This window comes from Cebus imitator, unplaced genomic scaffold (assembly GCF_001604975.1).
Source record: "Cebus imitator isolate Cc_AM_T3 unplaced genomic scaffold, Cebus_imitator-1.0 Scaffold83, whole genome shotgun sequence".
In the NCBI taxonomy this organism is placed as follows: Eukaryota; Metazoa; Chordata; class Mammalia; order Primates; family Cebidae; genus Cebus; species Cebus imitator.
In genome coordinates, this window is record NW_016107398.1 from 6518206 (window position 1) to 6540152 (window position 21947).

A 21947-nucleotide genomic window follows, 5' to 3' on the forward strand; every position below is an offset into this window, starting at 1 on the left:
GGTTTCACCATGTTGACCAGGATGGTCTCGATCTCTTGACCTCGTGATCCACCCGCCTCGGCCTCCCAAAGTGCTGGGATTACAGGCTTGAGCCACCGCGCCCGGCTATACTTTTTCAAAATTAGAAATTTCTGCACCCTTAAGAAAATGAATAATAGGCAATTCTCAGACTGGGAGGAAGTATCTGCAAAACAAAGAATGTTTTTAATAAACTAGAAAGCATTCCTACAACTTAAAAGCAACCCGTTTTTAAAAAGTGGATGGACACTTCACGAAGGAAGATATAACAATAACTGATAAGCACGTGAAAAAATGCTCAACATCACTAGTTAGCAGGAAAATACAAATGAAAACAATTACACATCCACTAGAACAGCTAAAATTAAACTACATGTGATACCAAATGTTGAGGATGTAGAGCTACTGGAATGCCCATAGACCACTTTGAAAAGTAGTTTGGTAATTTCTTGCTTAGACAAACATACTCTGTGACCCAGCAATTAAATGTCTAGATATTTACCCAAGAGAAAAACAGACCAGGTGTGGTGGCTCTCTTGTAATCCCAGCACTTTGGGAGGCCAAGGCAGATGGATCACTTGAGCTCAGGAGTCCGAGACCAGCCTGGGCAATATGGCAGAACCCTGTTTCTACAAAAAAAAAAAAAAAATGCAAGAAGTAGCCAGGTGTGGTGGCATGTGCCTGTGGTCCCAGCTACTTAGGAGGCTGAGGTGGGAGGATTGCCACAGCCCAGGAAGTCGAGGCTGCAGTAAGCTGTGATCACACCACTGTGCTCTAGCCTGGGTGAGAAAGTGAGACCCTGTCTCAAAAAATAATTATGAAAAAGAAAAAGGAGAAACATATGTCTACAAAAAGAATTTTATAAGAATGTTCCTAGCTATGCCACTTTAGTTAAATGTCTGTATTTGTCAGGGCTCTCCAGAGAAGCAGTACCAATAAGATATAATGTCTGTCCGTCTGTCTGTCTATCATCTATCATCTATCTATCTTCCTAATTTTCTATATATATAGATAGGTAGATAGATAGATATGAGATTTATTATAAAGAATTGACTCACATGATTATGGAGGTTGAGAAGTCCCAAGATCTGAGGTTGGCAAGCTGGAGGCTCAGGACAGCTAATGATATATTTCCAGTCTGAGCCTGAGTTCAAAAATAGGAGAGGACTGGCTGGGCACGGTGGCTTATGCCTATAATCCCAGCAATTTGGGAGGCTGAGGCATGCGGATCATGAAGTCAAAAGTTCAAGACCATCTTGGCCAACATGGTGAAATCCTGTCTCTACTAAATATACAAAAATTAGCTGGGCGTGGTGGTGTGTGCCTGTAATCCCAGCTACTCAGGAGGCTGAGGCAGGAGAATCACTTGAACCCGGGTAGCGGAGGTTGTAGTGAGCCGACATGGTGTCACTGCACTCCAGCCTGGTGACAACGTGAGACTCTGTCTCAAAAAAACAAACAAACAAAAAAACACCCAGGAAAGGACCAATGTGATTTCCTTGCTTGAAAATAGTCAGCTTAAGAGAGCAAATTCTCCCTTACTCAGCTTTCTGTTCTCTCCAGGCATTTAATAGATTGGATGAGGCCCATCCATATTGGGGAGAACAATCTGCTTTACTTATCTACCAATTCCCATGTTAATTTCATCCCAAAACACCCTCACACACATACAGAATAATGTTTAACCAAATATCTGGGCACCCTGTAGTTCACTGAAGTTGACACAAAATATTAGCCATCACAAGTCCAAATCTCATCAACTTGGCACCTATATGCATCTCCTTAAATCATACTTAATCTCCAAATAAAGACAGTAACAAGGCCATAATTCCACCTAACCTGATACAGCTATCCTGTATATAAACAAAAACATACTAACCCCGTCCCCAGAAGAGGAGCTAAAGTCCTTGAGTGATATATACTTTCTTTGAAATCCTGTAACTTAAATACTGTGATATACAATTAATAATATGTAAATACTATGAGGTAAAGTCAATACATTTTTTTTTTTAAATAGAGTCTCACTCTGTTGCCCAGGCTGGAGTACAGTGGTGCAATCTTGGCTCACTGTAACCTCTGCCTCCCAGGTTCAAGTGATTCTCCTACCTGAGCCTTCTGAGTAGCTGGGATTACAGGTGCACACCACCATGCCCAGCTGATTTTTCTGTATTTTAGTAGAGACAAGGTTTCACAATGTTGGCCAGGTTGATCTTGAACTCCTGACCTCAAGTGATTTACCTCCCTTGGCTATGCCTGTAATCCCAGCTATTTGGGAGGCTGAGGTAGGAGAATCGCTTGAATCTGGGAGGTGATGTTTGCAGTGAGCTGAGATTGTGCCTCTGCACTTCAATCTGGGTGACCAGAGCAAGACTCTGTCTCAAAAAATAAAAAATAAATTAAAAAAAATTACAGTCATCGGCCAGGCACAGTGGCTCATGCCTGTAATCCCAGCACTTTAGGAGGCCGAGGTGGGCAGATCACAAGGTTGAGATCAAGACCATCCTGGCTAACATGGTGAAACCCTGTCTCTACTAAAAATACAAAAACTTAGCTGGTCGTGGTGGCACATGCCTGTAATCCCAGCTACTCAGGAGACTGAGGCAGGAGAAACACTTGAACCCGGGAGGTGAAGGTTGCAGTGAGCTAAGATCATGCCACTGCATTCCAGCCTGGGCACAGAGTGACTCTCTAAAAAAAAAAAAAAAAAAAAAAATTACAGTCCTCATTTATGTAACTGGTCACATAGTTGTAGCTTCTTTCACTATCCCGTTAGGTATTCCCTTTGCCTTCAGCAAGCACCTCAGCTGGTCGTGGTTCTTTACCTTTGAAGTGACCCAAACCTTCATTCCTGAAGGGTCTGAGCCATTCATAGTCCTGCCTGGATTGGGTTGTTGTAGTTTTCCATTCACCTTAATCAGAGGGCATGCTTTAAGGGATCGTCTGTGTTCCAGACAAACTCTTCCTTTTTTCCACCGTGGAGTGGCAGTCCAATTTCCGCTAGGTAGTCAGGATTAATCATGCCAGTCAGCACAGTAACTCCCTTCTTTGCCTGTTGATTCGGAGGCATAAGGAGTCCAAAGTGGGCAGGCGGCCGTCTCAGCTTCCAGTTCAATAGGACCATTGTTGTGTCTCCTGGTAGAAACATTCCTCTCTTCAGAACTAAGACCACTAAGCCAGCAGAGCATAAGGTCATGAGAATAGGATGCAAAAATTTTGCTAGTGGGGCACAAGGGGTAATAGTGGGTGTTTCCACTCCTTGATTCCTGGACCTGTGAATCTTGGCTATAGGAGGAAGAGCACCATACATTGGAGTCTGGTTCAGAGCATATGTACAGCCTTCTGGATATAACCTTGCCGCAGACCTACAAAGTGTTGTCACTTAGCTGCATTGTAACTGAGTCTTCAAAAGGCTATTCCATTGTACTATCAAGCCAGCTGCTTCAGGATGGTACAGAACATGATAAGATCAGTGAATTTCATGAGCATGGGCCCACTGCTGCACTTCTTTTGCTGTGAAGTGAGCTCCTTGATCAAAAGCAATGCTGTGTGGAATATCTATTTGATTGTTAAAATCCTCCTCTGAGGCTGGTGCAGCGGCTCATGCCTGTAATTCTAGCATTTTGGGAGGCCAAGGTGAGTGGATTGGTTGAGGCCAGGAGTTTAAGACCAGCTGAGCCACATGTTGAAACCCCATCTCAACTGAAAATACAAAAAATTAGCCAGGTGTGGTGGTGTGAGCCTGTAGTCCCAGCTACTCAGGAGGCTGAGGTGGGAGAATCACCTGAGCCTGGGGAAGTCGAGGCTGCAGTGAACCGAAATCATGCCACTGCACTCCATCCTGGGCAATTGGAGTGAGACCCTGTCTCAGAAAAATACATAAATAAAAGAAAATCCTCCTCTGCTGAGGTCACCTTTTGTTGAGCATTCATAAGAGACACAAATATCTTCACATCTTTTGCCCAATCAGATAGGTCTATCCACATACTCTTTCCCAAATTTCTTTGTCATCACTTCTGCAATCATATTACTTACAAGTCTGAGGCCATCCAGGAAACCATTGGCTACAACCTATGAATCAGTGTATAACCACATGTCTGGCCGTTTGTCCTTCCAACTAAATTGTGCAACCAAGTACACTGCCCAAAGTTTTGCCCCGAGGACAGCGGTAAAGAGAATTCTTCCTAATGGAAGAGGGAAGAGATCCCTGCCCTGGCTGAGATGACGATGCTTCATTAGTGAACTGCAGACCCCAAGAGGTGGAGGCAAAGAGGAGACGCAGGAGACTTCTAGGGTCCCTCTTCTGGCCCTTGAAGGCTACAGATTCTGCTCCTTTGCCCCTGGTACCTTGGAGAGCCCCTGTCTTGATGACCCCCAATTGCAGGTGCCTGTTTTGCTCTTGGATGCTCCTGCTTGGGTTTTAGTGCTAGAGGTGGCCCGCATGAGGCAGCAGACTCCTGTGTCCCTGGTGCCCACTGGGCTTTGCAGGAGCAACAGGAACTGAAGGATGATCATGTTGCAGACCCAACCAATGGTACTGGTCAATGGCCTATTCAGAACTGAGCAGCACAGCAGGAGGTGAGTGGCGGATGAGCTCCACCTCCTGTCAGATCAGTGGTGGCGTTAGATTCTCATAGGAGCCCGAACCCTATTGTGAACTGCGCATGTGAGGGATCTAGGCTGTGTGCTCCTTAGGGGAATCTAATGCCTGATGATCTGAGGAGGAACTGTTTCCTCCCGAAACCACCCTCCACCCCAACCTTTGTTCTTCCATGGAAAAACTGTCTTTCATAAAACTGGTCCCTGGTGTTAAATAGATTGGAGACCACTGCTTTAGGGATGTCCCAGAAAGGGGCTGTAATGCTGCAGCTGTCCACTTTTGGGTGTGTCTGCATATTGTGCAGAACTATTTGTAATCCAGGCCTGATTTCTTCTTCTGTGAACTGATCACTGGGTACTCCCCACAAAGTCATAGGTACAGGATGGGAGATAGAAGGCACTGAAGCGGGAGTAGGAATTATGGGCATTTGGGCTACTTCCTCATGTGATTTCCTTGTTCCCTCTGGACTTGCTTGGGCCTGATCACCTGTATACCATTTCCATTTGATGGTGGAGTGCTGCTGTGCACATCCAACTTCATGACTTAGTGGGTCGGATAGCACCCAGTTCATGATAGCACCCAGTTCAAGTCACATGGTAACTTGGTGGCCCATGGTCAAACATTCAGTTTCTATGGGGCCCAGTAATAGGCCAAGAGCTGTCTCAAAAGGACAGTAGCTATGTGTGCATGATGGCAGGACCTTGCTCTAAAATCCTAAAGGCCTCCACTGTGATAAACCCATAAGGGTCTGCCCAACGCTCCAGACAGATCCCAGTCTGCCACTGATACCTCAAGCACCATAGAATCTTCTGGGTCATATGGCCCAAGTGGCAGAGCAGCCCGCATAGCAGCCTGGACCTGTTACAGAGCCTTCTCCTGGTCTAGATTTCACTCAAAACCAGCAGCTTTTCAAGTCACTCGGTAAATGGGGCAGAGTTACACACCCAAATGAGGAACACGTTGAGGCCTATTAAGCATTGTGCCTCTTTTTTGGTTGTAGGAGAGGCCAGATGCAACAAGGTATCCTTCACCTTGGAAGAGATATCTTGACATGCCCCATACCACTGGACCCCTAGAAATCTCACTGAATGAAACCACATCTGAAATGAAACCACAACAGCAATAAAATCACATCTGGTACAGCAGCTGCAGTGGGAGTCATCACCTGGTTAAGTTGATAGTAATCCACTGTCGTTCTCCATCTGTCTTTTGCACAAGCCAAATAGGCATGTGGAATAAGAATGTGGTGGGAATTGCCACCCCTTCCTCTCTGGAGTCCCTCTGGGAAGTCAGTATTGCTTTTGGCTTACTCTTTTCCTAGGTAGAGGCAATTCTAGTGTCTTCCACTTGGCCTTTCCCACCAGGATAGCCCTCACCCCACAGGTCAGGGAACCAGTGTGGGGATTCTGCCAGCTGCCAAGTGTATCTATTTCAATTATGCATTCTGGAACTGGGGAAATAACCACACGATAGCTTTGGGGATCCACTGGACCCACCGTGAGATGGACCTGCGGAAAAAATCTTGAGCTGCATTCACATTAGTGATTCACAAACTGATAAGCGTGAGAGCCTTTCAGGCTATAAGTAGGGGATACTAGGGCCCAAAAGAGGGAATTCAACATAAATGAAGAAGGAACCTAACTCGGCCATGGGGGGAGAAGGTGTCTGTGAACTCACAGTGAGCAAGGCTGTATTTGGGAGTTGGAAGTACTTTGAAATGTTCTTTGAGGTTGCTCTTTAGCTTCCTTTCAAATCAACCATGATAATCCCATTCCCCTTGGCAGGGACTAGCTAAGGAATGGGCATGTACCCAATTCTGGCCAATGGTACATAAAGAAGATTCTACAGGAGACTGCTGGTAAAAGCTTCCACGCTTCTAAAAAGCATGAAAGCTTTCTTTTTCTGCATGTTATTGTGTCTGGTGCAGGCATTGTGTTACCACAAAGGGAGCCAGCTGGAGGAAAAAGCCAATGTCCTGAGGAGAGAAAAGCAGAGAAATGAAGGCTCCTGGGCTCCCTGAGGACACCTTGAGCCACGCATTGTACCACACCTGGAACCCACTATTTCTAGACTGCTGTGTGAGATAATACATTTCCTCACATATTTGAATCTTTGTTTTCTATTACTTATGGCTAAGGCATTGTAACCAACAGAATATGGGACTAGATGTCTTACATTAACTGGTAGAAGCTTAGAGCTCATAATATTTGGGTATTAAGGAGGTATGCCTGGTATATTCACAGGCTGGTGAGACCAGGACAAAGGGGTCATTCCTTCTTCTATACATATCTGGGGAGACTCTTATACTAGAACCCAGCTAGGCTAGGAAGATTAGATTTCTCTGACTTTTGTTCGTATTTCTCTGTTTTTTCTTATTTATTTATTTTTTTGACATGGAGTTTTGCTTTGTCATCCAGGCTGGAGTGCAATGGCATGATCTCGGCTCACTGCAATCTCCGTACCCCAGGTTCAAGAAATTCTGCCTCAGCCTCACAAGTAGTTGGGACTGTAGATGTGTGCCACCATGTCCAGCTAATTTTTGTATTTTTAGTAGAGGCAGAGCTTCACTGTGTTGCCCAAGCTGGTCTTGAACTCCTGACCTCAGGTGATCTGCCCGCCTCAGCCTCCTAAAGTGCTGGGATTACATGCATGAGTCACTGCACCTGGCCTCTTTTTAAAATAAAAATAAATTTAACCTTGAAGCCCAAGTCCTGTTCAGTGGGCAGATTATTAATCTGTCATTCTGGGAGTGCAACCTCTCCCCTGAATATTGTGTCTAATTGGACAAAAGTGTGGGGGCCTCCCCACCAGTCATCAGCCAGTAGTCTGCCCTAAGTTTTCCTTTACTTTCTCACATCCCTTCTGTTTGTTGATTTTGCTGTTGCTGAGTCATACATGGGGCCCAGGAACTGTTGGTGAGACTGGAAACTCAATGCCCAAGGCCTAAAAGTTCCCAGAGATCTGGATGTTTCCAGGGGCTCTGGAATGGGCTCTATTCCTACCGTGAGACAGGTTTTCCGTTTTGTTGTGGTTTTCTATCTTTCTGCTCTCTGAGGACCCTCCTCTGTCTTTCTCTCCCTGCCCCACTCCCTCTTTTCTCCCTCTGGGTATCTGCTCTCCCTCCGGGTATCTGCATCATCCCATCAGAGGCCAGGGCTTTTACCCAAGGCATGAAGATTTGTTATCTTCAAGCAGCTCTGCTTTCTGTCCTGCAAGGATTCGTAAGGCAAGAAAAAAACAAAAAACCCGACCGCAGTACCTGCTTGGGAAAAGACAGCAATGGAAAAACACAGTAAACAAATTAATATCTGAATTGTCTTGTCACAGGTGCCTCAGCGGTGCACAGGGGAGCACAATAGGAGGTCTGACTCCATGCTGAGTGGCAGCCGGCCAGCCAATGAGAGTGGGGCAAGGAGCCTAGGAGAAAGAAGGTGGGAGCAGAGCAGTGCTAGGGAAGCTTTCCTGCAAACGTCCAAAACCTGCCCAGCAGCCTGAGATCTTTGGGACCTGGCTGCCTCTTTCCTCTCTCAAGTGCTGGGGTGTCCTTAAAAATACTTTTTCATTTCCAGAAGCCTTCTCACTGTACCTGTGGTCACATGTGGAGGCCTATGATACCTCCGAATCTCACGAGGGAGTGAGAAGGATCAAATGAGATCCTGTGGGAAAGTCTTTGAGTTGCTGTGTAGGAAGGAGGCCCTGACAGCCCACCCCAGCCTCCTCCATGGTGCTCACCCTCCCTTCAGCCCTGGTGGTCCCCTGCAGCTTGCATCTGCCACAGCCCTGCAGGTGGCACTGGGACTCCTGGGCTTCTGGACTTGGCTCAGAGGTAAATAAGAGCAGCAGATGTTCATGCAGCTTGGATTTAGATAGTGTCTTCCCACCCAGAGCTGAAAGGACCTTTGAAATCATTGAGACCAACTGCCTGCTCTCACAGTTAAGGACCCAGAGGATAAGAGAGGCCAGAAGACTTGGCTAAGGTCGCCTGAAGCTATAAGGAGGGACAACCAAGCTTCCTTATTTCTCTCGGCCCTCCCTTATCACCCTGATCTCTGGGTGCTGCCCCTTGATCCTGGTTGCCTCCTGGTGCTTTTGAATGATTTACCTGTCCTTCTTGCTGCCTGTGGGGCCAGCATACCTCGTCCTTCTTGCAGATGCCTGCTCTCTCCTGGATGTTGGGCTGTCAGATCCAAGGACAATGAAGGGTGTGTAGAGTCCACGGACCTCAGATCTTGAGCTGGGCTCTTGCTCAGTTTTTTATCGGCATCCTGAGAGCACTGGTTAAGGGAAATGGGACTGTGGGTTACTCAGAAGCCCTGGGAATTTCCCAGTTTACAGGCACCTTCCGAGCATGCTCATTTGTGACTTTCTGACCAAAACATCTCAGCCTGGAGATAATCTTCAAGTAAACAAGTCTGGGGGCTTTTGTCTCTTATTGTTTTGATTGGTTTGATAACTAATTAATCTTATATTCTGAGGCTGCCTTAAAATCCTCAACCATGCTGCAGGTCATGACAGGTGTACAGCACTTTATAATTCAGAAGACATTATTTCTTTAGCTTTATGAGATTCTTTGACTGTACCCACTTCACAGGTATGGAAATAATGAGTCAGCAAGGTTAGATGACCTGCCATTTTAGAAGGAAGAATCAGAGCCACAACTAAGATGATACCCTGGATTCTAGTGCAGTGATCTTGTCCCTGCCCCTCCACTAGGTACAGGCTGGCTACATGGTCTCCAGTGGAGTGGGGCAGTGAAGATAGTGAGGGGAGCTGCCCACCTTGAAAAAAGTGCTGATAAAATACTTGGGACTTGGCTGGGTGCAGTGGATCACGCCTATAATCCCAGCACTTTGGGAGGCTGAGGCAGGCGGATCACGAGGTCCGGAGATTGAGATCATCCTGACCAACATGGTGAAACCCCATCTCTTCTAAAATATAAAAAAAATTAGCCGGGTGTGGTGGCATGTGCCTGTAGTAGTTCCAGCTACTCAGGAGGCTGAGGCAGGGGAATTGCTTGAACCAGAACCAGGGAGGCGGAGGTTGCAGTGAGCCGAGATCTCACCACTGCACTCCAGGCTGGAGACAGAACAAGACTCTGTAAAAACAAAAAAAAAACCACTTGGGACTTTGGAGGCAAACTGGGATATGTTCTAGTTGAAAGGCATCACGGTTACCCTAAAAGCAGCTCTGTTTACTCCATGATCCACACCTCCAAGTTTCTCATCCTTGACCTTGCTCCTGGTCATTCCTTTGACTCCATGATTTGGACCCTCAGCCCAAACCACGTTTTACTCCAGTCCACCCAGGTTCCATCCCCATGCCCATCTCAGATTGTCAGCTCCAGTCTCCTTCCAGGCCCCATGGCCTGCACCTGACCCTACTGGCCTCACTGTTGCCAGTGAGGGGCACACCTGACTAGCTGCTGACCAAGTACTAGTGACCCTATTTAATTATTCTCTTGTGTTCAAGCATCTAAGAGCAGTTGTGAGAGAGCAATGAAAGAGGCACCAAGCAATCTCCACCCAAAGGCAAGTCCCCCAACTGCAAAAGGGCCTGTGGAGGCTAAAGTGTCAAAGTTCAGCATAATTAAGGTCAGAAAAGTCCAGGCCAAGGGTCTATGGCCAGAGGAATAGCTCCTCCTGACCTCTGATGACTCCTTATGCCAGTTCATCCTTCCATCATCTGAGATCAGTGGCCCTCAAACTTGGATGGACAGAACATCACTGGAGAGCTATTAAAGTTACAAATGTTGACTGAGCATGGTGGCTCACACCTGTAATCCCAGTACTTTGGGAGGCCAAGGCAGGTGAATCATCTGAGATAAGGAGTTTAAGTCCAGCCTGGCCAACATGATGAAACCCTGCCTCCACTAAACATAAAAAATTAGCAGGCCGTGGTGGCATGCCTGTAATCCCAACTACTTGAGAGGCTGAGGTAGGAGAATCGCTTGAACCTGGGAGGCAGAGGTTGCAGTGAGCTGAGATTGTGCCATTGCACTCCAGCCTGGGCAAGAAGAGCAAAACTCCATCTCAAAAAAATAAAATAAAAAACCTACAAATGCCTTTGCCCCCTCCTAGACTTGCTGAATTAGACACTTCAGGTTGAAACCATCCCTAAAACTTTATAAAATTAATCAGGGAAGAAGGGAGGGGAGAAATGAAAATAAGCCAATCTTTCAGCATACTCAGCTGCAGTCATTAGTTCAGCTTGCTCCTGACCTGCTTCCGCATACTTGTTTGCCTGTTGTCTTAGAATCATGTAGACCCTAGGCAATAGGTTCCCTAAACAGCTATAGAGATAACACCTTAGGCATTATGAAACATTATGTTTTCCATCTGAGATATTCTTTCAGGTCTTGCATACCCGTGCGACTATTGATACCAGCTGATCTGAAGGACCCCACAGGAGCTGACTCAGTAAAGAATGTTGTTTCTACCTTCTGATGATTTTATCCCCTTTGCCCTGACCAATCAATGACCCTAATTTTCCAGCCTCTTGGTACTTCACAGTCTCCTTAAAAATCCTACCTCAAAACTCCTTGGAGAGATGTATTTGAGAGTTTCCTTTCTTTGTTCGTTGGAGAGATGTATTTGAGAGTCTCCTTCCCACTTCCTTGCTCAGAGCGCTGTGATCGTCAAACTTGTTCTCTGTTGCAAACCCTGCTGTCTTAGGGTACTGGCATGTTACTGTGCAGCAGGCACACAAACTTGTTGGTCCTATAACAAGGTTAGAACCAAATGCCCTTGGCCACACCTAGACTTGCTGAGTCAGACGCTTCAGGTTACAACCAAAGACTGCATTTGTAACAAACACCTTAGAGCATTCTGATGCAGATAGCCTACAGAGCATACTGTAAGAAGCATCAGTGTGTTTCCACTTACTATGTGAGTTTGAGCAAAGCTCTTATCCTCTGTAAAATAGGGATAAGAGTATCTACTTCATAGAGTAGTTGTGAGGATTAAAATAAAAGATGGAAAGTACTTAGCACAATGTCTTATATATGGTAAGCACTCAAAAAGGTCAACTGTTATTGCTATTATGATTATTTTATTTTTTTGAGACTGAGTCACTCTGTCACCCAGGCTGGAGTGCAGTGGTGGGATCTTGGCTCACTGCAACCTCCACCTCTGGGGTTCAAGAGATTCTGCTGCCTCAGACTCCTAAGTAGCTGGGATTACAGGGACCTGCCACCACACTCAGCTAATTTTTGTATTTTTAGTAGAGACAGGGTTTCACCATGTTGCCCAGGCTGGTCTCTAACTCCTGGCCTCAAGTCATCTGCCTGCCTCGGCCTCCCAAAGTGCTGGGATTACAGGCATCAGCCACCACACCCAGCCTATTTTGATTATTTTGTGTCACTATTCAGCTAAATTCCCTGGTACTACTGCCTCCTTCAAATTTCTCCCTATTCTGAGAGGATTTTCTATTAGTCCTCCTTTTCTTCAACTCTCTTCTTTTTGATCCCTTCAAATAAATTTATTATCACTATTCCCAAGCATAAACCAAAATGCGAAACTGCCAGCCCCCTCCTGTCCAGCCACAGATAGACACAGACACACAGATGGATGCAGACACCACACACACACACACACACACACACACACACACACACCCCTACCCCTGACATATGCTCCAGCTCTGCACATTCCCTCCTGCAAATTCTAGTTGTCAAGGTGTTGAGGGTGTGGACAGAAGTTGTCTTTGGGTGGGTGAGATTGTAGGTGGGGATTTTTTAAATTTCCTTTCTTTGCTTGTCTGTGTTTTCTGATTTGTTTGTCATGGGCATATATTGCATTTGTACCAAGAAAGGTTATTTTTAATTTTTGTAAAATCTAGTTGTTGCCATGTCTAGAAACTCTCCCTGAAGTGTTCTACTGCATTCTAAGCACTCATTTAACTTCATACCCCCTCAGCCTCTCTCTTCTCTGTGCTCTTTGCTATTATACATTTGCATTCACTAGTGAGTTGCTCTGTAGACAGTCTTAAAGGCGTTGAGCATACTTGAGCAGACAGGAGGCACCCTGAAGGTAGAGGCTGTGTCCTCTCTTCTGTGCAAATAGCTTGCACGTTTCTTAGCTAACATCAGCTCTCTACCCTCAGCTCTTCACCACTGTGCCCAGGTGACTGTGAGAAGTTGAAGGTGCTTGGTTAGAATAGGGCTTGGTTCTACTCAGCTGAATTTCCCATTATTCTCATTTTAAAATCTCTGGCACTTGGGCTAGCAGTCTTGAGTGCATGCAACACTTGGACAGTCTCTGGAGAACTCTGAACAATACACAGGGCAGGTTTATGCAGGGATTGACAGTGTCATGGGGCTTGGGGGTAGTGTCTTAGCCTGGTCATGAATTAAACCCAGGTCTTGCAAAGTGTCCAAACATCCTTTTTTATCACTTGATTTTTTTTTTTTTTTTTTTGCAAGGCCTTTATGGCTCTGGGAGGTTTGGTCGAGGTTAAGACTCATTCCCTCTCCAGTGTATAGTTAAGCATCAAACACAATTAAAAACAGATGTGATTAAGAATGTGATCTTAAGATTAAACAGACCTGGGTTTAAATCCTAGCTCTGATCCTCAGCTAGCTGTTGCAAGTCATTTAACCTCTTCTAGCCTCAGTTTCCTCATCTGGAAAATGGGGACAGAAATTGTGTCTGCCTAATAGGAGAACAGGATTATTGTAAGAATTAAGGAAAATAATGCATGTAGAGCACTTGGTGCCCAGCAATTGGTAACGATCACTACTACTGGGATGTTTCGGTGCCACAAAGACAGAAACAAAAGAGAAACAACACCTCTGACTTGGAAAAACCTTATTTCTCAAAGGGGAGAAAGAAAGAGCCTCTGTGTGACATAGACAAAGGGAGTCTAAGGTAACATACTCACAGACAGGAGAGGGGGGCACACAGTATATGGAAGAGCTGGGAGCTTCCTACCAAGGGGAAATCTGAGAAATCTTCAGAAAAGAGGTAAGTCTTGGATGGACCTGGAGGGATAGGTGGAGAAGAGAGAGAACAGGTGGGCTGGCGGCCAGGAGCTGGCTGCTGGGGCTGTGGATATAGCTGAATAGGCTAGTAGCTAAGAGCTCAAGTGCTGGAGTCAATAGGACATGTATTTGAGTCATTGACTATGTGATGTTGGGAAAGGACACTGGGTAGCTTAGAAACAACAGAAATTTATTTTCATGGTTCTGGTGGCTGGGAAGTTCAAGATCAAGGTGCCAACAGATTTGGTGTCTCATGAGGGTTTGCTTCCTGGTTCCCAGCCAGCTGCCTTGTCACTGTGTCCTCACATTGTGGACGGAGTGAGGGAATCTCTCTGGGGTCCCTTTTTTGTTTGTTTGTTTGAGGCAAGGTCTTGCTCTGTCATCCAGCCTAAGTGCAGTGGCATGATCGTAGCTCACTGCAGCTTCAGCCTCCTGGGCTCAAGCAATCCTCCCAGCTTAGCCTCCCAAATAGCTGGGACCACAAGTACATGCCACCACGCCTGGCTAATTTTTAAATTCTGTGTAGAGACGGGGACTCCTTATGTTGCCCAGGCTGTTCTCAAACTCTTGGGCTCCAGCGATCCTCTTGCCTCTGTCTCCCAAAGTGATGAGATTACAGGCATGAACTACTTCGGCCAGCCTGGGGTCTCTCTATGACAGCACTAATCTCATTCCCAAGGGCTCTGCTCCCAGGACCTACTTACCTCCCAAAGGTCCCTTTTCTAAATACCGTCTTTTAGGGATTAGATTTTAACATGTGAATCTGAGGAGGACACAAACCTCTAGATCATAACAGTTACGTCCATAAGCCTCACTTTTCTTATTTGTGTAATACAGAGAATGGTAGTTCCTTCTTATTAGGATTTTTATGACGAGTTAGTAAAATAAGGCTTGTAAAATGCATTTTAAAAATCCAGTAATTATATTTCAGGTGTATAGCCAAAGTTACTGCCATTTTTGTATTATACCTATTATAAATCCATACTTGGCCTTGTTTTCCAGAAGCATACTATTACGCAACCATTCAGGCTCTTTTCCCCCATGTATTTGGATACCTGCATTAATTCATCTATTGCATAATAATAATCTATATTATGTAATAATATAATAGCTGACATTTAAATAGCATATTCTATGTGCCAGACATTGTTCTAAGTACTCGGTATATACAAAACTCATTTAATCTTTCCAATATTGCTGTGAAGTAGGTACTTTTATTAGTCATATTTTATAGAGGATGAAATTGAGACCCAAGAGAAGTTAGGCAGCTTGCCCAAGGTTACACAGCTAGTAAGGAATAGAACTAGAATTTTTGGTCCCAGAGTCTGGCTCAGAATCCATGCTCTTAACTACTTGGTTAGTGAACACCCATGCTATTTTCAGAAACTCTGGGAAGAATGGAAGCACTAAAATACGCATTAAACGTTGATCCTACCTGAAGGAAGATGGTAGCCAGGAGGAGTGACAAGACACAGTAAGATCATACCCACCCATGGCAGATGATCACATGGCCTGGAGATCTGGCTAGAGCCCATGTGGGCCTCTTGGCCTGGCTGAGTTACCCACTGGGATCAGCTTGGGTCATCGGATGAAGTCCTTGTTGCAGCCTCTGTACAGTTAGTTAACACACTGACTTGTGCATTGCTGATACCTTTTCGCCGCAAGTGTCAGCACAGTTGGTGCTCCCTGGCCCACTGAAAGGCTGGATGACAGAATGTGGCTGGATGGGTATAAACCTACTCTAGTATTAACTGAAAAAAATAACTCAAAGTACAGAGCCTACTGAGTGAGGGTTGAGCCATTGCCTCATTGAGACATCGTGTCATTCACTGACTGGGCACCTGTTTTTTGCCAAGTTCTCTTCTTTGTGTTGGATGCTACATTGAAAACATGTTTTATTTTGTTTTTTTCTTCCTCAGCACACTCGCAAAATCCCTAGGATTATTCGCACTTGGCCCTTCCCGGCTTCAAATGGCGTATGCCTCGGTATAAACATTTAGAAGGTTGGAGCTAAAAAGGTCCTTGATAGTGAGTGGTATCCTGGATACCGCTTTGTAAGAACTGATTGCTAAATTTTCAGGAATTTTGTAAACTGATTGTTAAACACAGCCATTCTAAAAAAATTGAATTCTATAAACTTACAATCAAATAAACCATATGAAAAACAAAGGTTATAAATATTCAAAACTCATTATTTCAGTCAGGCACAGTGGCTGATGCCTGTAATCCTAGCACTTTGGGAGGCTGAGGCGAGTGGATCACTTGAGATCAGGGGTTTGAGACCAGCCCGGGCAACATGGCAAAATCCTGCCTCTACTAAAAATACAGACGTAGCCAGGTGTGGTGGTGGGTGCTTGTAGTCCCATCTGTTCGGGAGGCTGAGGCAGGAGAATCACTTGAACCTGGGAGGTGGAGTTTGGAGTGAGTCAAGCTATCACCACTGCACTCCAGCCTGGGCGACAGAGTGAGACTACATCTCAAAAAAACAAAAAAAAAAAAAAGAAAAAGAAACCCTATTACTTTATAATTACTTTACAATATGATATGCAATTCCATGGACAACTGTGCGTTCAGTGATGTTTTTGGTAAGCTTGAATTTAGCCACGGTGGTAGTATTTACACCACTGAAATCAGCAGACACTATAAATTAGTACCCCTTCCTCCAAAGCCCATTGTTGCCCAGATCTTAGAAATAATCAAATCTGGTGATTTTCACCCTGGATTTCAGCCAAGGGGATCCACTGAGAATTCTTGGTTACTGCTAGAGGAGGAGGAGTGACAGGCAAGGTGAGAGCAGGTGAGGCTCTCTGCCCATTGTCTCCCCGCCTCTGAGCTAGGCCAGCCTGATGTGTGTTTGTTTTTAGTATGAACTTTTGCTCAAGTAAAGTTCTTTTCACAGTTCAAAAAAACAAAAAAACAAACTTCAAGTGACGGATCTAATCTAATCTTATTTTATTGTTCAGGAAGTTGAACTTTTTACAGTTCGGATCCGGAGTTAAGCGACTTACTCTAGGCCTCCCAGAGCCTAATCTACTTCCATATATGAGGGAGCGGACATCCTGGCACCCCAGGTGGGAGACAGACTGCTGTAGACCCTAACCTGGGACTTTTCTGGACCCCCAGCCTCAGGAGACTCTCTCTCTCTGCTCCTGTCTGATATGTAGTCCTCACCAGAGCTGCGTCCACTGTGCCCCCTCGCCCTGTAGACACGGTGGATTCCCAACCAAACCTTGCAGGTAGTTTTCCACCCCTAATAAAAACTTTTCCTGATACCTCAGGGTGATTGCCTGGTTTGCTGAACCCATCTTCCCTGAGTGATTTGAAGCCAGGTAGAAAATCTTCCCCTCACAAACAGGTTTTCAAACTTGTCTCAACTTTTGGTTGCAGGAATCTGCATAAAGCTTTAGGGAAACAAACCAAAACAGAATACAGCAGCTATTTTATTTTATTTATTTATTTATTTATTTTTTCTCTTTTTTTAAATTGCATTTTAGGTTTTGGGGTACATGTGAAGAACGTGCAAGATTGTCGCATAGGAACACACGTGGCAGTGTGATGTGCTGCCTTCCTCCCCTTCACCTATATCTGGCATTTCTCCCCATGCTATCTCTCCCCAACTCCCCACCCCCCAGCTATTTTATTTTTTATTAGGCAGAGGCAGAAATGGATATCAGAGCCTGCTCAAGGGCACATGGATGTGTTGGCAGGTGTGTGTGTGTCTGTGTGTGTGTGTGTGTGTGTCTGTGTGTTTGTGTGTGGACTGGGTGTTGGGAAAGTGGAAGGGTGGCAATGTGGGGCGATAAGAGGATATGGGAGTGAACAGATAAATAGAAACATTTAAAGGAATCATTTTTGGGGTTGAAAAATTAGCTCTAGGTGTGAAGGAGTATACAATTTCCTGAGACTTCATGAAGTCGTGCCAACTGCCCTCTAGCAAAACCTGATCCCTTGTGTTATCAGTCAGTTGTGCTTTGTTCTGTAATCTCAATTACACAGCGCCCAGTAAGTACAGCGAGCGAACTGCACAAGCACATCTTTGTGGTAACGCGGCAATTAAGAATTCTGTAATAAATGGGGAATGAGTTTGCTAGGGGTGCCACAACAAAATACCACAGACGAGGGGGCTTAAACAACAGAAATGTATTCACTCACAGTTCTGGAGGCTAAAAGTCCAAGCTCAAAGCGTGGTCAGGTTTGGTTTGTTCTGAGGCCTCTCCTAGGCGTGCAGATGGCCGCCTTCTCACTGGGACCCCACGGGTCTTTAATCCGTGCCTGCGAACATGCCTGTTGTCTCTCTCTCTGTCCAAATTTCCTCTTCTTATAAGGATACCAATCATATTGTATTTGGGCCCACTCTAAAGAACTCATTTTTGGCCAGGTGCAGTGTGGCTCATGCCTGTAATCCCAGAACTTTGAGAGACTAAGGCAGGCAGATCACAGGGTCAGGAGTTCGAGACCAGCCTGATCGATATGGTAAAGCCTCCGTCTCTACTAAAAATACAAAAATTAGCCAGGTATGGTGGCATGCACACACCCAAGTAGTCCCAGCTACTTGGGAAGCTGAGGCAGAAGAATCACTTAAACCCAGGAAGCAGAGGTTACAGTGTGCTGAGATCACGCCACTGAACTCCAGCCTGGTGACAGAGTGAGACTCTGTCTCAAAATAAAAAAAAACCAAAAAAAGAAAAAAAAAAGAACTCATTTTCACTTAGTCATGACTTTAAAGAACTTATCTCCAAATACAGTTACATTCTAAGATAATGCATGTTAGGATTTCAACATATGAATTTTATGGGGACACAATTTGGCCCATAACAAATGCTTAGACATTTCATTCTATGCTGCATGAATCACAAATTTAGATATTAAGGATGTCTCCTCATTGACCCTAGAGGTTTTATTATCTACAGATATTAATTGTCATGCCTTGGGCCGAGAGCTTATCAGATGAAATGCCTTTAAAACCAAAGTATTGATTCCTCCCTTTCCTGTTAGGCAGGAGCCAGGTGAAGCAAGAATTATAGACCCCAAACTTCCTGTTTTCATTGTGTAGATAGCTCTACTGCAAAGATGGCCAGTGTGCCTAAAGCCAGAAGAGCTTTCTGTAAGAAGTGTGGCAAGCATCAGCCTTACAAAGTGCCCCAGTATAAGGGCAAGGATTCCCCCTATGCCCAGGGGAAGACGCACTGTGATGGGAAGCAGAGTGGCTATGGTGGGCAGACAAAACTGATTTTCTGGAAGAAGGCTAAAACTACACAGAAGATTGTGCTAAGGCTGGAATGTGGTGAGCCTAGCTGCAGATCCAAAGAGACGCTGGCCATTCAGAAATGCAAACTTTTTTTTTTTAAGACAGGGCCTCACTCTGTTGCTCAGGCTGGAGTTTAATCATGGCTCACTGCAGCCTTGACCTCCCTAGCTCAAGTAATCCTCCAACCTCAGCCTCTCGAGTAGCTGAGTCTACAGGTAGACACCATTATGCTTGGCTATTTTTTGTAAAGGTAAGGGCTCACTATGTTGCCCATGCTGGCCTTGAATCCCTGGGCTCAAGTGGTCCTCCCACCCCTGCCTCCCAAAGCACTGGGATAATAGGTGTGAGCCACCACACCTGGCTGGGATTTTTTGGTGGTGGTTTTTTCATTTTGAGGAGAAAATGTTGAAGCTATAGGAAACTTACCTGTTCATACACCAAACCTCAGCATCATGCAATCCACCCAGGTACCAAACCTGCATATGTACCTGAATCTGAAATAAAAGCTGAAAAAAAAAAAAAGAAAAACTACCAGTAGGAAAATAAATACAGTGGTATTCTTTCTTCAAAAAAATCTTATGCTGACTTAAAGAATTTTGAAGGTCCTGTTTCTCCTTCAAATTGCCTTTTTGTCTTGTTTCTATAGGAATTAATTTTCATAGGTGGGAGGTCCTGAAAGGGTTTGCAGTGTTTGCGGAAGCTGCTAATGCTGTAGAAACAGGCGCAGTGGCTGAGCATGGCTGAAAGGGTGTGGCAAGGAGAGATCCCTCACTTAAAATACATTGAGTATTTCCTCTTGGACTGCGGTGCTGCTTCCTTCACTCTTCCCTAGATCTGTTAGCATTTGACAGGCATCTAACAAAAATGCGCTTGGCAACCGTAAATACATAAGTGAGTGACATCATCAACTCCCTGCCTGTATGACTTTACAGTTCAGCTGGGCTAGCTACTAAGAAAAAAAAAAATGATTAAAAAAAACAGTCATGAGCCAGGCGTGGTGGCTCAGGCTTGTAATCCCAGCACTTTAGGAGGCCCAGGTGGCTGGATCACAAGGTGAGGAGTTCAAGACCAGCCTGACCAACATGGTGTAACCTTGTCTCTACTAAAAATACAAAATTAGCCCAGCGTGGTGGCATGTGCCTATAATCCCAACTACTCTGGAGGCTGAGGCAGCAGAATTGCTTGAATCCGGGAGGCGGAGATTGCAATGAGCCGAGATTGTGTAATTGCCCTCCAGCCTGGGTGACAGAAGTAGACTCTGTCTCAAAAAACAACAACAACAACAACAACAAAAAAACACCAAAAAAACAGTCCTTTTTCTTCCAAGCAGAGAGCTTCCTAAAAGGGCCATGACCAGTAAATCTCTTTCAGTTTTCAAAAAAAGACTTAAAAGATTGTAAGTTGAATGTGGTAGCTCACGCCTGTAATAGCAGCACTTTGGGAGGCTGGAGTGGGAGGATTGCTTGAGCCCAAATGTTTGAGACCAGCCTGGGCAATAGTGAGACCTCATCTCTACAAGAAAATTAGCTGGGCCCGCATGGTGCCATGCACCTGTAGTCCCAGCTACTCAAGAGGCTGAGGCAGGAGGATTGTTTGAGCCCAGGTGGCAGAGGTTGCAGTGAGCCGTGATTATTCCACTGCACTCCAGCTGGTGCAACAGAATGAGACTGTGTCTCCCCACCCTCAAAAAACAGATTGCAGTATAAATTTTTATGCACTGAAGTAAAAGCCCTATCTCCCCATATGCACACATTCAAATGAATCAGAAATATGAATTTTAGATATTCCTTTAATGGCCTGAGTAGTGCAAAACAAATAAGAAAAAGCATTGTTTATACAAGCCCCCTGCTCCATGAGATGAGAAGCCACTTGGGGATAAGAAACAAGATGTGTACTCTGTAGCCCGTGCATTCTTTGCGTGAAGCAGATGCTCAATACATACTGATTTTATCTGAAGCTCCAAGAGGAAAGGTAATTTAACTCAAACCACTACAATCCTTAAAAAATATCATCACTGTGTCAGACTGTGGAAGGAAGTGAGGCCTGATTACTCCAGAAAGCAAGCCTAGGTGACTGCAGGGAACATGGCACTCTTCTTTCTTCAAGGGCATCTAGAAGTCTTTGTTCTTTTTTAGGTAACGAGTTGGAGACAAGGTTCTGGCAATGACCTTCCTGCTGCCATTCCAAGGCATGGACTTGAGCAGCCTGTAGCTGGGGTGTAATGGCTTTGTGGTCTACTCGCCGTCAGTCGTAACCCAGGGTAACCCAGGGCTGCCTCTGAAACTGCCAGACTCCAAAGTTAAATCCACTCAACTCAACAGGTATTTATTGTGTTGTTCATAATAACAGATATCCCAATTGTTATTATTCAACAGGTATTTATTGTGTTACAGAAGAGTGCTAGTTTCCATTATAATTAGAGAAGAACCCAGGTATCTGGAGAGGTAGCTTGAAGGAAGATTGGCTTTTAAATATTGAAGTTTCTCTCTAAGACCTAGGCATGGGGTCCCAAAATAATAAGCAGAACCTAAGCTGCTAGATGAGAAAATATAAGTCTGAAAAGCTGGGATGCTCACCATTCCACACTGGTTATTTGATGATGAGTGTGATCTGAACAAGGACAGTGCTCCCTTGGTCAGTGATGGTTTGAGGTATAGATATGTGACCCAATGGTGGTCAATAAGAAATGAAAAGAACCAATGCAGGAAGAGGGTGGGGGACAGGAAAAGAGAAGGTTTCCAGGAATGGCTGGTACTGATAAAATGCTCCTCCATCACTGTTATATTTCAGATAATAGCCACCACTTGAGCACTCTAAGAAGAAAAGGATTTAATTAAGGAAATTAGGTGCTTAAAAATTCACTGGTAGGTTAAAGGAGTCGGTCCTAGGTTGTCTACAGCAATAACCAGCAGAACATAGCAGAAATGTCTGCTAGAGAAGCTGCTACCTGTGTCCCCATCAAGAAGCTGGAGGGGCCAGGTGCGGTGGCTCATACCTGTAATCCTAGCACTTTGGGAGGCCAAGGCAGGTGGATCACAAGTTCAGGAGTTTGAGACCAGCCTGGCCAATATGGTGAAACCCTGTCTGTACTAAAAATACAAAAATTA

At 45.0% G+C, this 21947-nt stretch overlaps 1 pseudogene; it reads left to right on the forward strand.

Moving 5' to 3' along the window:
* The window catches only part of LOC108308150, a 32170-nt pseudogene that overhangs the window by 1074 nt on the left and 9149 nt on the right, over window positions 1–21947 (forward strand).